Raw genomic sequence first — 15,866 nt, forward strand, 5'->3', positions numbered from 1 at the left:
GCTGCTTCTACACTAACTGCGGTTACTGAAACCACGCCTTCTTTCTTTGCGTGCACATTTGGGTGGCATTATGGTAATATTTCCACATAGTGAGGTAGATATGTGGGGGCGTGTTAGAACGAGCCGTTTTAGGGGGGCGTGGCAGAGTCTTAACTTTGATAAAGAATATCTCTTTGGATTTGAGACTTTAGTCTTTGCAACTTCAGGGATCTTATCTATGCACAATCAGCTTGTAACACTCCAAAGAGAAAGGAAAACTTGAAATCGCATCATATGACCCCTTTAAATTAAGTAATGTGCTTACAATAGAAGTCAGTGGGGCAAGACATACGATTTAAAAATGTGTCTAAGTATTTTTTTTTTCATGGTGGGACTACTTTCTAATAACTTAGAGCTGTAAGAGAGTTAAATTATAGCCGTAAAATACTGTTATTAAAATACTATTATTATTAGCTATTACTGCAAATTGCAAACATAATTAAAATATTAATCAATTAAATGAACCAAGTTATATTGTCACATATCGGCTACTGTGGAGGAACGAGGAGACACAGGAGTAAACTCAAAACTCAGGCTTTAATCTTCTACTTCGGGGAAATACAGGGCAGGCAGACACACACGTAGCACAAGGACGAACAATGCCAGACAAAGAACTTAGAACAAAACACTCCTTAAGAATACAACACAATCAGGGGAAGATGAGGCACACCTGGAATCAAATTGGAAACAATTAGGGAGCAGGAACAGGAAAACCAAATAAGGGCATGGAAACATATGGGGAGCAAAACACACACAAAACACGGAACAGAGTCTGACATTACTCCCCCCTGGAGGCAGGGAGCAGGGAGCTCGGGGCACCATGGCGGAGCAGGCAGTTCAGGAGGCAATGGCGGAGCATACAGTTCAGGAGGCCATGGCGGAACAGGGAGCTCGGGGAGCCCTGGAGGAGCAGGCAGCTCGGGGAGCCATGACGGAGCAGGCAGACTAGGGAGCCATGGCGGAGCAGACAGCTTGGGGAGCCATGGCGGAGGGGGACAGGAGCCCTCACTGGGCTAAACTCGGGGACAGAAGCCCTCCGTGGGCTAAACTCGGTGACAAGAGCCCTCTCTGGGCTAAACTCGGGAACAGGAGCCCTCTTTGGGCTGGATTCGGGGGCTGGAGCTGACACTGGAGCGAGCTCTGGGGCTGGAGCCGACCGCCTTCTCCTCCTTAGATTCCCCTTTAGGTTCAGGGTGAAAGGCGTGGTCGGCGGGCTTGACTGAGGAACCGCCGGCCGCACCGATGTCAAGCCCGCCGGCCGCGGCTCACTGAAGGCTTGACTGAGGAATGACCGGTGGACTTGACTTAGGAGCAGCCGGCGGGCTTGACTGTGGAACGGCTGGCGGAGGGGTTCCGGATCGGGATCGGAAGCTCTCCAGACACCGGATGACCGCCTAAACTTAAAACACAGTCTTTAATCTTCTACTTCGGGGAAATACAGGGCAGGCAGACACAAGGACGAACAATACCAGACAAAGAACTTAGAACAAAACACTCCTTAAGAATACAACACAATCAGGGGAAGACGAGACACACCTGGAATCAAATTGCAAACAATCAGGGAGCAGGAACAGGAAAACGAATTAAGGGCATGGAAACACATGGGGAGCAAAACACACACAAAACACGGAACAGAGTCTGACATTTATAAAATATAATATAAATGATTCATTGTATTTTTTCAAGAAAATTATTAATTGAAAATATTTTTTTTCTGTAAATTATGAACATATGTTGCTCAAAACATTTTAAGTGGACTAGTGAAAATGTTGGCAGGGCAAGTAAAAAATTTGAACTACTGATCTGACTGAGAAAAAAATACTTATTGTCCTAAACACATTTAATGTCTTGTGTCTTTCAAACATAACTGAAATTATGAATAAACTGAATAAATGTAATTGTTATATAAAGTATAATATATTTTTTTCCAGGACAATGTTTAATGAAAAAGATGAATATTGTAAATTATTTAAAAAATAATTAAAAATGTATTTGTATAAAATATGATTTTATTTTTATTTATATTATGTATATTATTAATTATTTTAAAAATACTAAAATGGTCTTAATGTCTTGTGTAAAAATAAATTAAGTTAATTAGATTATACCATATAATATAAATTACTTGTTGTATTTTTTTATTTAGGAAAATTTTTTGATAAAATAGTTGAATATTTAAAATTATTTTAGGGAAAAAAATCCTTATTGTCCTAAACACTTTAGGACAATGCAATGTTTTTAAAATCTGATTGATGAGTTATCACAGCAGATCCTGTCGATAGAACTTCACTTAAATTGAACCTGAAACCATCGTCTACATACAAAAACTCAACTCTGTAATTCCAGTGCCTTGGTTATTAATGTGTTCATTTAAATCTGTCCAAGTATGGTACATACCCAGTCAGTGTTTTTCATGCTTATATGCTTATAGGTGAAAAAAAAAGAAAAAAAAAAAGAAATATATATATATATATATATATAAAAACTTGAATCAGTAATGTTCTCAGATGTATCGTCAGACCACATCAATATTTCATCCTCGCAGACTCTCACTCACTTACCTGTAGGGCTCTTTCTGTTCAAGACCCATGAAGAAATATCCCAGTTTTTTACCTTCCCTTTTATGATTTATATTTTAAAGACCTCACTGAGAAGTTAGTGTTGGTGTTGGTTTGTCAGGAAGTGTGCTGTTTTCTGCTCTCATTCCCCTGCTGGCAGCCTGCAGTTCTTGCAATTCACTGCTTTATTTATCTGTGAAAACCCCAATCACATGGCTTCTTGAATCAACAACAGCCTTAGCGCCATTCACACAGAACGTGATTTTCCATTCCAATGCACTACTTTTCCATTGTTTTTCTATGCAAACACTTGCTAGATTGTATGACCGTTGCGCTTGTGTCTCTCTTGCAGTGTGATGTCACACATGAGTGCTGTGTTTTTAAGACACTGTGTCTAGTCAAAAAAATGTACATTTTTACACGCAGCGCCACTCATCAATGTCAGTTCCAAAACAGTGGACCAATCAGAAGACCTCGGAGGTGGGGCAAGCATTGTGAGCTTTTGTTTACTGTAGCAAGTTGTAGTGTTGTGCCGATAGACGATAGTAACGTGTATCGACAATAGTCAGAGATATCGCCTATGGCTGATGCCTTTGATGATAGCAAGACGATCATTATTATTATTATTATTATTATTATTATTATTAATATTATTATCAGGCTAGTAATACTATCTAATTAGTATTAGGGCTTATTTGTTCCATTATATTTATTTTTCAGTGTTTTTTCAGTGTTGCACGTTATAACCAAACACACACGATTTCGTGTGTATCGGCGTTCTCACAGGCTGACGATAGGATGATATGAAAATTTAGCATATTGCCCAACACTAGCAAGTTGGCATGGCAACCGTTATTGCATCACGTCTCAAAAGCGCATCTCGAGACCCTCGCATTCCTGAGCACTGCGTTTCATGTTTTTTAAACGCAAAGACACAAGTGTGTTTGTTTTTTCCATTCCAATGCGCAACTTTTCCATTGTTTTTCTATGTAAAGACACGAGACGAACGTGTATGACTGTTTATGAAAAGCCAGGAAGCTTAAAAACACGCAAATTTTAACATGTAAACAACACATCAAGGACGCTTTGTTTGCACGTTGTTTACACGTAGAATACGTGATGTTTTACATGTTTGCGTGTTGATTACGCACCAATTGTGCTTCGATTTTTAACGTGTAAACAACACGCAAACAACACATCCTCCACGTCTTATTTACGTGTTAAAATTTGTGTGTTTTTTTTTGAGCTTCCTGGCTTTCCATAACCGTTGTGCTCACGTCTTGCATCTTTTGCAGTGAATTTCAACTTTTACATGCAGCATTGCTCAATGTCAGTTTCAAAACAATGGACCAATCAGAAGACCCCAGAGGCGGGGCAAGCGTTGCAAGCTTTTGTTTACAGTTGCAACTGTTTTATTTGACGGCAACTTTGGCGGAGGAAGCATTCTGCGTTGTGATTTTTTTTTTTTTTTAAACCATGCCTTCTGTGTAAACGGCCCCTTATAAAGTCACATTTAAAATCCTGAAATACACAAAAGCTACATTCCAATTTACATACGTTTACTGCACACTAAAAGTATGAAGTTTGTTGGAGACTGGCTGTCTGTTGTAGTATACTGACTTGTGAAATACTAATTCTCATCTTACATACTATACTATCAAGCAAGTGCACACTTGATCGCACACATGCTTCCTTTGGATTCCCACATCACACTTGACCTGCCTCTGATAATCAGCCCCTGATGTGAGAGTATTGATTTCTGAAGGATGGACAGAAGAAGATATAAAAACCTTTGTATTCTTTACTCAACGTCAGTGTTCAGATCTGCTGGAGATCAATTGGAGGAGGATCCATCATCCCTCAAGCACTTTAAGTCAGATGTAGTGTGGCATCAGTTGTTTGGGGTCAGTTAACTGATTCATCAAAGCTTTGAGGGTCTAATATCAATAAACTCATTCAAACCTGAGTGTTATGGCAGGGTTGTTTAAATAAGATGACACTTTCATCTTCCCTCTTTTTTTCATGCCTGTACCTGAAATCCTGAATTACATCTTTGACATGCTGGCTCTCCTATCACAATTTACTTTAGATGATCAATGTCAGCGTGACAATCCTCAACAAGGAGCGCAGAAGAAGACACAGTTGAAGTTCTTAGGATTATTGTTTTATTAGATGCTGCAAAGAAATTTTACTTTAAGGGGACTATGTCCGATATGTACAGTATTTAGTGTCCGCAGCGGCAAACATTTAAGTTTTCTAAAGTGAGACATTGTATGTATTTATTTATTACATGCTTCATTCTTCAACGTGTAACCATGTCCTGTGCTCCATTAATGGTCTCACTTGTTATAAGTAATGAAGGTTATGTAATCAGATTACTTTTTGGAATATCAAGTAAAGTAATGCATTGGCTTTTTAATTTGCATTGGATATTTAAACATTATGATGCTAATGATACTAATACTACTAATAATGCTGCATTGAAATAAATTGCTAGTAAATTTCACAATTATTTACAAAGACATGGCAAGTAACAGATTGAATTAAACAATAAAATGAAGTAGAAATTTTTCTTGTAAAATGTAGTCTAGGAATCTGTAATTTAAACCAACAAAAATTTATTTTTTTATTGTTTTACTACTACTACTGCAACTGATAATAATTGTTGTAATGCTACTACTACTACTAATTATTATATTACTGATTATTATTATTATTATTATTATTATTACAAAATAAGAAAAATAATAATACCAGGTTACCCAGTCAACACGTGAGATCATGCGATGATCACATATACATCACACGATCCTCATACGGTGATCCTCACGGTGTGAGTAGTATATGAAATCATTGTGAGTTTACTATAAGTTTTTTGTCCTCTGCAAAATGCAATATAATATTATTTATAATAATAATAATAATAATAATGATAATAATTTTTAAGACTGGAGTTATTTTATTTATTTATTTATTATTATTATTATTATTAATAATAATAATATTATTAATATTAATATAATTGATTTAATTAATATAATTTACATATCCGTGTTGTCATTGGCTATTAAATCTCTATAATGATCCACATGGTGTTGTTTTAGAATCATTGACATACAATTTTATTTCTTATCAGTATTTCGAATATTTCATTATTATATTTTCCATTTTCTTTTTGAGTAATTTTGTTGTGTGTTCTATATTGTTCTTATTAATTTTTGCTTCTGTTGTAGTTAAACTAAAAGAAAAATCAAGTAACAAAAATGTGTTTTAGTTTTAATTTAATTTCAGTTAACAATAATTTCATTTATAATAATACAATAATAATATTTACTTTTACTAAAGTTACTTTTACTGCAGCAGCCTTGACACTGTTCCTCTATTTGAGACAATCATTGTATTGCATTGTATTGGATGTCAGAAGATATATAAAGTCTAGTAATCAGTTTGTCTGACTATTATAATAGGATTGTGTGTATGTGTTGTATGCTACAGTCCTGAGAGAAGTTGACGTGGAGTGAGGTGCACACTGGGTCAGTGTGGCTGTAGTAAAGGCACCTGAGGCTGTGTGGCTTCTGGCGGGGTGAGGACCATACGTGCCGGGGCCCAGGGGGACGCTCTGCAGCCCACTCTCTCCTGACTTCCCCTGGAGCTGCATACAGAGGCATTAATTACACCCGAGCTGACAACAGGGTCACGCTGCTCAGCCACCCTGCACCCACCATTAGCACTCGCACCAGCCTCCACCACAACGTACTCTACTGCTGCATCAGAAAACATACTCGGCTCGTGCCTGGATGAACCACAAGCTGACATAAAACAGATAAATGCAAACCTTCTAATACTGGCGTATGAGACCAGATTTCAGCCACACGTTTTATCAATGAAATAAAATGTGAATAATTTGTAAATAAAATGTAAATAACGGTAATAATGTGAAATATTATTACAATTTTAAGGAATTGTTTTCTATCAGAATATATTTTAAAATGTAATTTATTCCTGTAATGTAAAGCTGAATTTTCAGCATCAGTACTCCAGTCTTCAGTGTCACATGATCCTTCAGAAATCATTTTAATATGCATTCAATATAGCAAAAAAGTGTTGCTTAATATTTTAGTGAAAACCGAGACCCCGTTCAAAAGTTTGGGGTGAGTAAGATTTAAAGTTTAAAAATGTAAAAATATTATACTTTTAATCAGCAAGGATGCGTTAAATTGATCGAAGTTGACAGTAATGACAATTATAATATTACAAAAAAAAATTATGTTTCAAATAAATGCTGTTCATTGAACTTTGTTCATCAAAGAATCCTAAAAAAAAAAAAAAAGCTTCACAAAAATATTTTCAAAACTTTAACATTGATATCAAGAACCATTATTAATAATTGAGCACCAGTAATAATTTATAATTAAGCACCAATTCAACATATTAGAATGATTTCTGAAGGATCATGTGACATTCAAATAGAAAACAGTTCTTTTAAATTTTTTAATATTCCAAAATAATACTGCTTTTACTGTATTATTTATCAAATAAATGCAGACTTTGTGAGCATAAGAGACTTATTTCAAAAACATTTTAAAAAAATTGTATTTATTCCAAACCCTTTATCGGTATAACGTACATCCAGCTTTACTTGCAAGCTACTCCTCTGGCCCACATTGTGTATTTTGTGCAGAAAAAGACAGTGAGAATAAAGAAATGGAAGCCAAATGTACAAAAGGGGAAAACACAAAAGAATTAAAATTTAATCCAAAAATAAAGCGATATCGTTCCCGTGGAACATGGTAGAACGGCTTTGTGGGCTTGGTAGTGGGGAATGTACCTGAGGCAGTGGGAAGTGTTAACATGAAAAACACATCAGAGGACTGGGACATGTGGCTCCTCACGCTGTAATTAGTCTGGAGGAGCACGTTTCGATCACACACACACACACACACACACAAACACACACACACACACACACACGCACACACACACACACGCATCTCCAAATCACAAACTCATCTTTACACTTTTTAAATGAAGTCTTACAGTAATTGGTTCATAATAGTATAAAGGAATAATATTAATAGTGTATGTTTGGTGTTGAGTAATCTTTAATGTTATAGTGTGAGGTTATAGTAAATAATCAGAAATACAGTAAAAATTCCTGTGACGTAATCCGTATAAATATTATAATTTATTTCAATATAACTTGTGTCGTGACATCTGAAGTGATTTGATAGCTTCGTGAGAGTAACAGATTGAAGTGGTAAGAGTAAGATATTTAGCAATGACTTTACCTCATATAAGGTAATCATATAATAATTTAGTCATATAGACCACTTTATGGCATTTTTTTCCCTGTTAGGCAGTATGGAGATATTGGCAAGATGGGGATATTTGTTTTGTCAAATGTTGCATCCTTTCACTAGAGCGAAGCGGTTCAGCCTACGGAAACAAAATCAAAGAGAAGCAGCAAAGTATTAATCAGTTAAACATCTTAAGGATATTTCCTCTCATTACATGTTCACGTAAATCCCACCACAGCTCTAAAGTCCCGGGAATAAAGAAAACATGCATGTGCATAAGAGAGAGAGAGAGGGGAACTTGGCATCCAAATCCCTTCGGTTGTAATCCTCCAATTTGGAAATGCGTCTGACAAACTTGTTCCGAAGCCCCATCACTCTCATTTACGTCTGAGAGCCACTGGGCCTAATTACGAATAATCTGTCCGCCCATTCACTAACGACATTAGTTTAAAGGCCCGTAGATTAAGGCAGCATCAGCAATTTGAGAATAACCAAATCTAAAGCTCCTGCCTCCCCGTAATGCCATTATAGTCCCACAAGCCTTTGAAATGATATTTAAGGGCCGGGTCTGCGGGGTCTTTTGCTGTTTCGCCCCAAAGCAAGTTATCAGTTTCCCCTTTGAAAGCCGAGTCATTCAGGTCTTGTTTGGAGGACAGATAAGGAAAGACACCGGGGAAAACCCCCCTGAAATGCCAGAATGTCAGGTTCAGCATCAGATAAAGAAGCTGATTCTATCAAAGCCCTTTGAGGCGGTGTACGCTTTAGCCCTATTCACTGGAATGCAGCCTTTAGCCCGGGATCATACAGACCCAGGTATGTTGCCTTCAAGCAGTGCGCTTTGTGTTTTGAATTAAACACATCTCTGGTGCTAATGCGATTCTAATGTAAATCCCTGGAAAACCAAGCGCTCTCCTTTCCTCCCGCCCTCTGTGATCTGTAAATGAGTTTGTTTATGCCCTAGCAGGCACTTGAGGCCAGCGCTCGATCATCTCGCACCGGGGGAAGTTGTTGGGGTTGCGTGGTTATCGGGGGGAGCCATTAAAAGCTGAAATACTCTAGGCTTTTTGCTTTAAGACGGGGCGAAGGGCTTTATTGGAAATTACATTTTAGTTGCGTTCAATTACCTTTACGCTCATTTGTTCTACGGATGTTTTTTTTTTTCGTTCGACTTTATTCTCTAAGGGTGTTGTTTATGAGCCCGATACTATATTACGAATGGGGCAGCTTTCGCTGCAAATTACCCAGCTCTGATAAAGAGAGCATTGCGGTGCTTAATGGCTTTTTCCAGCAGTTTCCTAACACAAAGCACACTTTGTTTGCAATAGCAAATCACTTTATCATTAGACCTGAATGACTGCGCGAGGTCGTCGTTCTTTTGACCTTTGACATTTTTTTTTTACATGGCACTCAAGCGGGGACATTAGCGCGGGCTTACTGGCAGGCATGATTATGTCTTATTGTGAGAGGCAGTAATTTGATTGGTGGAGAATTAAGGCTTCTCCTCACGGGTCATTTTAGCTCACTTCCTCTACAGTTCTCGGCTTGATTAAAAATTGATCCACGGCTGTAATGTGAATATATTATTGAGGCTATCTGTCACCGCTGACAGATAATTGGGAGTACACAACTTCAATTTCACAAAACTGTTCCACCTTGGATTGCTTTGGTTTGCGCGGAGGCTCTTTCGGACGCTAATGCTGCCGCTGCTGCTTGTTTTTGAAGGCAGCGCTTTAGTGAATGTATTATAGAGGGCTGGAGTTAGAGGGTAGAGCAAAAGCTGTGTGTTATTTTCAGACACCAGTTCTCTTAGATGTTTCTTTACTAGGAAACTTTTCTTGGTGCACTACATGTATTTTAGTATCGTTGTAATTTTGATGCAACATACTACGGCTTCACTGTGTATTCACAATAGTGCGATTTCAATTTAGGAATGAGAGATAAATGTCAGATATACACATAATTGGGGCCTTATGAAATGTGCTCTGAAATGTGCTTTTTTTCTCTACCAAATTCTATTTTAGTTATTCATAATTTCTGTGTTTTTTATTTTTATTTTGGTGGATTCCACTTTAATGATTTGATTAAATAATAATAATAATAATAATAATAATCACCATCATCATTATCAGAATCATGCTAATGAATCAAATTCATCAGACTTTAACAATTAATTTGTTAATATTTTAACAATAATAGGGTCATTGTGGAAACATTGTGTTGTCTGTTTTAATTTTTCTGTGTTTTTTCTTTGTTTTCTTTGATTTAATGCTAATTTAATAACAAGAAAAGGTGGTAATAAAATGCATGCATAAAACATTTCAAACAATTTAATTATCTTTTAAAATGTAATCATATTTAACATTTTATTTATATATTTATTTATTGTCTGTCAAGCAAAGTGCTGCACAATCAAGGTTTACTGTTTAAATTAAAACATTGAAGAAAAATGTATGATATTGTGTGGTATTCCTGAAAGTTTTAATAAATGTATTATTATTATTATTATTATTATTATTATTATTATTATTATACCTGTACAATAGTAATATATTTCAGAATTCAGACATAATTTCTTCAAGGTAAACCAAACTTTTATTTTAGTGAAGACCTGTCACAATCTCTAGCTGGAGTGCCCACGAGCTCCACACCCTATCCTGTACCCTATACCACTCACCCCGGACTCCATTTCCCATAATCCTTTGCCTGGACTCATCAGAACTCATTATCAGTTCACAGTTGTCTCTTATTAGGAGGACTATGAGAATTGCAGACACATTGGTAATTGTTAGCCTGTAACATTTTTTTAGGCCCTGTCCACACGAACGCGGTTATTTTTAAAACCACAGCTTTTTCTACTGTAGTAAACCGCAAAACCGGAGATTTTGGCTTGTGACGTCGGAGCTTGCGCTGTTATCTCCGCCAACTGGAAACTTTTTTAGGCTTCTGATTGGCCAACATGGCTTTATGGTTGAGATTATATCGCCACCTGTTGGTTTGGCATGCTCTTGACAGTGCTTCATAGCATGCGTTTGCGTTTTCATGTGGATGGAGATTTTTTTAAAAACGGAAAAAGGAAAAACTAAAAGAAACTAATAAAAATACCCGTGTACGTGTGGACATGGCCTTAGTTTCCGTGTTCCAGCCAGTGTTTCCTAGTTTTGCCTTGCCTTCGTGTTTTTGCTCGTGGACTGTTTTCCTGGTTTCTGAGTGTTTTGCTGCCTGCCCTGACCTTTGCATGTTCTGTGGATTACTCTTTTTGCCTCTGCCTTGGATTATATTGTTTGCTGTTTTTTTGACCCCGCCTGTTTGACCTCTATTTTGAAAATAAAGCCTGCATTTGGATCCACCAACTCCGTTGCCACGCCTCCCTTACGTTATAAGACCTTTCAGTCTCTTTGTGTATCGGACGCTAGTTTTATCAAATGAAATGAAGAAATGCTTTTAAAGTGACTCTCAGGGCAGCTCTGGAGGTGAATTACCTTTGTTCATGTCCTCAAATAGCGAGATGGCTGACACTGAAAACATCACAAGCATCACGTGTGCTTGAGTGTTTAGTCAATGAAAGAATTTAAACAGCAGTATTTTTGTGCTAATCCATATCACAATTTAATTAATTGTACACCTACTTTTGATTTATTAATTCACAATTCTGTAACATTCTGTGTTATACAGTAAAACATTTTATGACTGTATTCAGTCCCTGTTTTCCACATCATGGAAATCGTAGTGCACTACATATTTGTTGATCTTTATGTTCAATATTAAGATGCATCGCTGCAACAGCAGACTCTTATTCTGTCTCAGTCTCAGTGAAGGAACTGACCACTTTGTAATGCTCTTAGTCACTGAACTCTTATATCACTAAAGATCCATTTTTAAGAGGGACATTAATTAATACGCCTGCGTAGTTTCCACTCAGGGAGATAGGAGAGTTATGTTAACAATTGAATGTCATTTTATGGACAAGTAACTTGTTCCTGGCCATGTCCCTCTCTCTCTCTCTCCATGCTGGGGAAACGCTGCTTTCCTCACAAAAGAGCATTTCCTCCTCTATAGAAATTACCGGTAGAGATTAATAACGGCATTAGGCAGTAATGATGCTACGCTGAATGAAATATTTATTAAAGATCCCTCTGCTAGCAATTAGCATGGCATGTAATCGTTCAGCACATGAAATCAAGATGATTGCAGCGGTCCCTCAACTGCTTTTCCCGCCAACCCACGCCCACCGCCAACAACTACCATCCCTCATGCCATGACAAAAGATCTGGGACCTGGGGCTGCTGAATATCCCATCTTAATTACTGTAATTCCACCATGGTAAGAAAGTGATCTAAGTGTAATTATGCCTGGATTGAATGTCGCCTCTTTGATTTGCTCAACCTGCATAGCATCTGCACCACACTGCTGTGGGAAACAAGGACTTGCTTTACATTTCCAGGTGTGTTCTGATCTCTTTCATTTAGTCTGCACACTCTGCAGGGATGCACTGTGATAGACAGACTAGACATTTCTACCTTCTTTTATGTGGGACGTTTGTGACTGGGACTCCATTAGGGATGGGAATCTTAAGCAATTTCTGATTCCAGTTCCAATTTTCACTTTTCCAGCTCCTGGGTGACAAAATGTTTATTTTAAAATGTAATTTATTCCTGTGATATCAAAGCTGAATTCAGTTATAATATGCTGATTTGCTGCTCAAGAAACATTTATTATCATCAATGTTGAAAACAGTTGTGCTGCTTAATATTTTTGCTTAATAACTGTGACTCAATTGAAATAGAGATTTTTTTGTAACATTATAAATGTGTTTACTGTCACGTTTGATCCATTTAATTCATCCTTGTTGAATAAACATATTTCTTAAAAAGAATATGCTAGTGTATGGTATTGTATATGCATTTAAAACTGTACAGTCCTTCCTTTCTAGGAAAACAGATACAAAAAATGCAAATAGAAATTGATATCGAAAATATCGATGACTCATCATGCACTCATGGGTGTGTCCAAATTTTCGTCCAATCAAAAGTTCTCTATAATGAGCAGTGCTGGGCAAAGTTACTTTTAAAAGTAATGCATTACAATACTGCGTTACTCCCTAAAAAGTAACTAATTGCACAACTTATTTTTTTATTATTGCAGAATTGAACATGGTCAACATGTGTGACACAACTTAACTATATACAAAACCAGGGTTTGCATGTATAAAAAAATAAAATGAATAACAATAATAAATAAATAAATAATAATAGATAGGTAAAAATAAATAAAATGGGGAGAAGGAGGGGGGAGGGAGGTTGAGTAGATAGCACCAGCACGGATCTAAGATTCCAACTGCTCCTTCTTCCTGGACTTATAGAGCAAACAGTACAGCTGCTCTAATGAGATATTATATGGGAGATTTTCCTAATAAATTCTGCCCATGCCTTAAGTGTTTTTGGTTTGGCTTTATTAATTCTCGCTGTTGTGCATTCTAACAATGCAATATTTTTGAGTTCTATAAGCCACATTTTAAATGCTGGGAATGTGGGTTCATGCCAGATCTGGCATGCTTGCTTGTTTGTTTTTAATATAAAAAGTTGTATTTTTGGCAAATGTAAAAAGTAATGCATTACTAGTTACTTGAAATAAGTAAACTGATTATTGTATGTAACTCACGTTACTTGTAACAAGTTTCCCCAACATTGATAATAAGTCCCTTCCCCTAAAACCACCGACTTGAGCAAGTGGAAATATCAGTCATAACTACAGTATTTGAATATATTTAAATAATTAAGCAGTATATAATTATATACAATGAGGATGTGAGTTTATGGACTTGAAAATCAGACGACCATGCAGCAGCTTGCGATTTTAAAGTACACAACAGTTTCACAAGGTACAGTATAAGATATGATGGTGTATAATGCAAAACAGGAAGTGATTTTATCCACAGACCTCATTTTTCTTCATATGAAAAGGCGAGAATACACTGAACAGCCCAGAATTTATTAAAAGAACCAGTTCAAAGGAGTCATTCATTGGCAAATTGGAAAGCACTTATTGCGCTGCATGCATATGGCTTGTAACTATAGCATTTCTTTTATTAATGTTTATTTATTATCTATGTATTATCATGCTCATTCTTTTTCTGTGAATAAGAACTGATTGTTGATTTCCAACACAAGTCTTCATGAAGCCTTTACAAAGCAGGTGTCTGAGGTCTTGTGTTGTCTTTTATGTGTTTATAGAGCTGACAAAAAGCGTAAATAGCCGCTGAGGTGGAAGCCTGAGGGGAGCGGCTGGAGGGCGTGTAGGTCAGAAAATCAAATGGGTCAGTTTACGGCATAGATCATCACAGCTAGCTCATCAAGCGAGCCTGTGGAGCGTGCATAAGATTAATCAGCTCTGGAGCTGCTGTTTAGCCATGCTCATTCCACCCAATAACGAGAAGCAGAGGGCAAGACAAGAGAGCAGAAAAGTGGAGGACATCAGGAGATGACAAGTCAACAGACAGCTAATGCAATAGTACTTCACTCAGAAACCAACCAATAGTAAAGATGAGACGGATCAATTTGCAATATTCTGTTCACCATCCATGCAACAAAGCTCAGACATGAAAGTAAAACATTAAGAGCCGCCATCTATGAAGTCTCCAATCAATAAACGACAGAGGCAGAAAAAGGGCCCCAAATTTCTCATTCTGTTGAGCACCCGCAGGCCTTTGTACAGCGCTGGCTGATGACCGAGGACTGGCCCTGTCATATTTCACTTTCACCTGTTTGGTGTCATTTATCAAGGCAGGCTGATCAAGGTGGAGCTCAGCCTGTTTGCTGCACATGAGAATGGGAGAAGATAAAGAAGAGAGGGGAATAAAATAGCTTGTTTTGCACCCTTAGGTGTGATACGTCTGCCAAGAAAAATGACTTTGAGACTTGGAGTTGAAATTGTATCCTCAGTGTTTCGAATTGACATGAGCATTGGTTGTATGAACTGTCGGTACCACATTAAACTAGGTTATAAATCCAAAAAAAAGAATTTAGATATATATGTCGGGTCTCGGGTCTGATCACCTGTATCGCTGCTGTCTCTTCTGTTCATGTGTTGTTGTGTTGTGTGCGTGGCTTTGTTTTGACAGCTCGCCACATGCTCGTTGTCAGCGTGGTTGTGTCTCTGCCCTCCTTGTTTCCCTGCTCATTAGCTCATCTTCTCTCACACCGGGTTCTTGTTTATCTCGCTATCTTCTCCTTATAGCTCCCTGTGTTTTGCTGTCTTTTGTCAGACTGTTGTGGTTCATACCATTGTTCTGAATGCCAGTGTCGAGATTGTTTATAGTCCTGTCTTGTCTTGCTCAGGCTCCAGTGCGCGTAGCTGCAAGTTGTTTCCCTACACCTCTCTGTGCGCTCAGGTACCCGTGGGCTCTTCCCGGCATCCGCCCTCTGGGTCTGTGCAGACTCTCCAGCTGATTATTCTGTTCAATAAAGCCTCTGTTGTACCCGCATCTGAATCCAGCCTATTTCCTGACAGATATATATATATATATATATATATATATATTGCAATTGCAGCCTCTAAAATCTATAATCTATAAGATAATCTATGTGCATCAAACATCATTTATGCATTTATTTAATTATTTACTTTCAGATTTATTTATTTACTTATGTACTAACCTACTTGCATATTTACTTACTGATTTACTTATTTAATTACTTGTTTACTCACTGGATAACAATTTCAGCCAAACAGCAATTGTTGCAAAACGTTTAACACAAGAAGTACAAGAAGTACAAAAATACATTTTACTTTACCAACTTATTTACTTACCGATTTATTGATCTATTTATTTATTTTATTTATTTTTTACATATTTATTTACTTGTTTACTTACTAAATAACAGTTTCAACCAAACAGCAATTGTTGCAAAATATTAAACACAAGAAATGAAATTGACATGAAAATACATTTATTTATTTATTTACTTACTTACTT

The sequence above is a fragment of the Sinocyclocheilus rhinocerous genome, unplaced genomic scaffold (assembly GCF_001515625.1).
Source record: "Sinocyclocheilus rhinocerous isolate Xijiao unplaced genomic scaffold, SAMN03320098_v1.1 scaffold232, whole genome shotgun sequence".
Taxonomy (NCBI): domain Eukaryota; kingdom Metazoa; phylum Chordata; class Actinopteri; order Cypriniformes; family Cyprinidae; genus Sinocyclocheilus; species Sinocyclocheilus rhinocerous.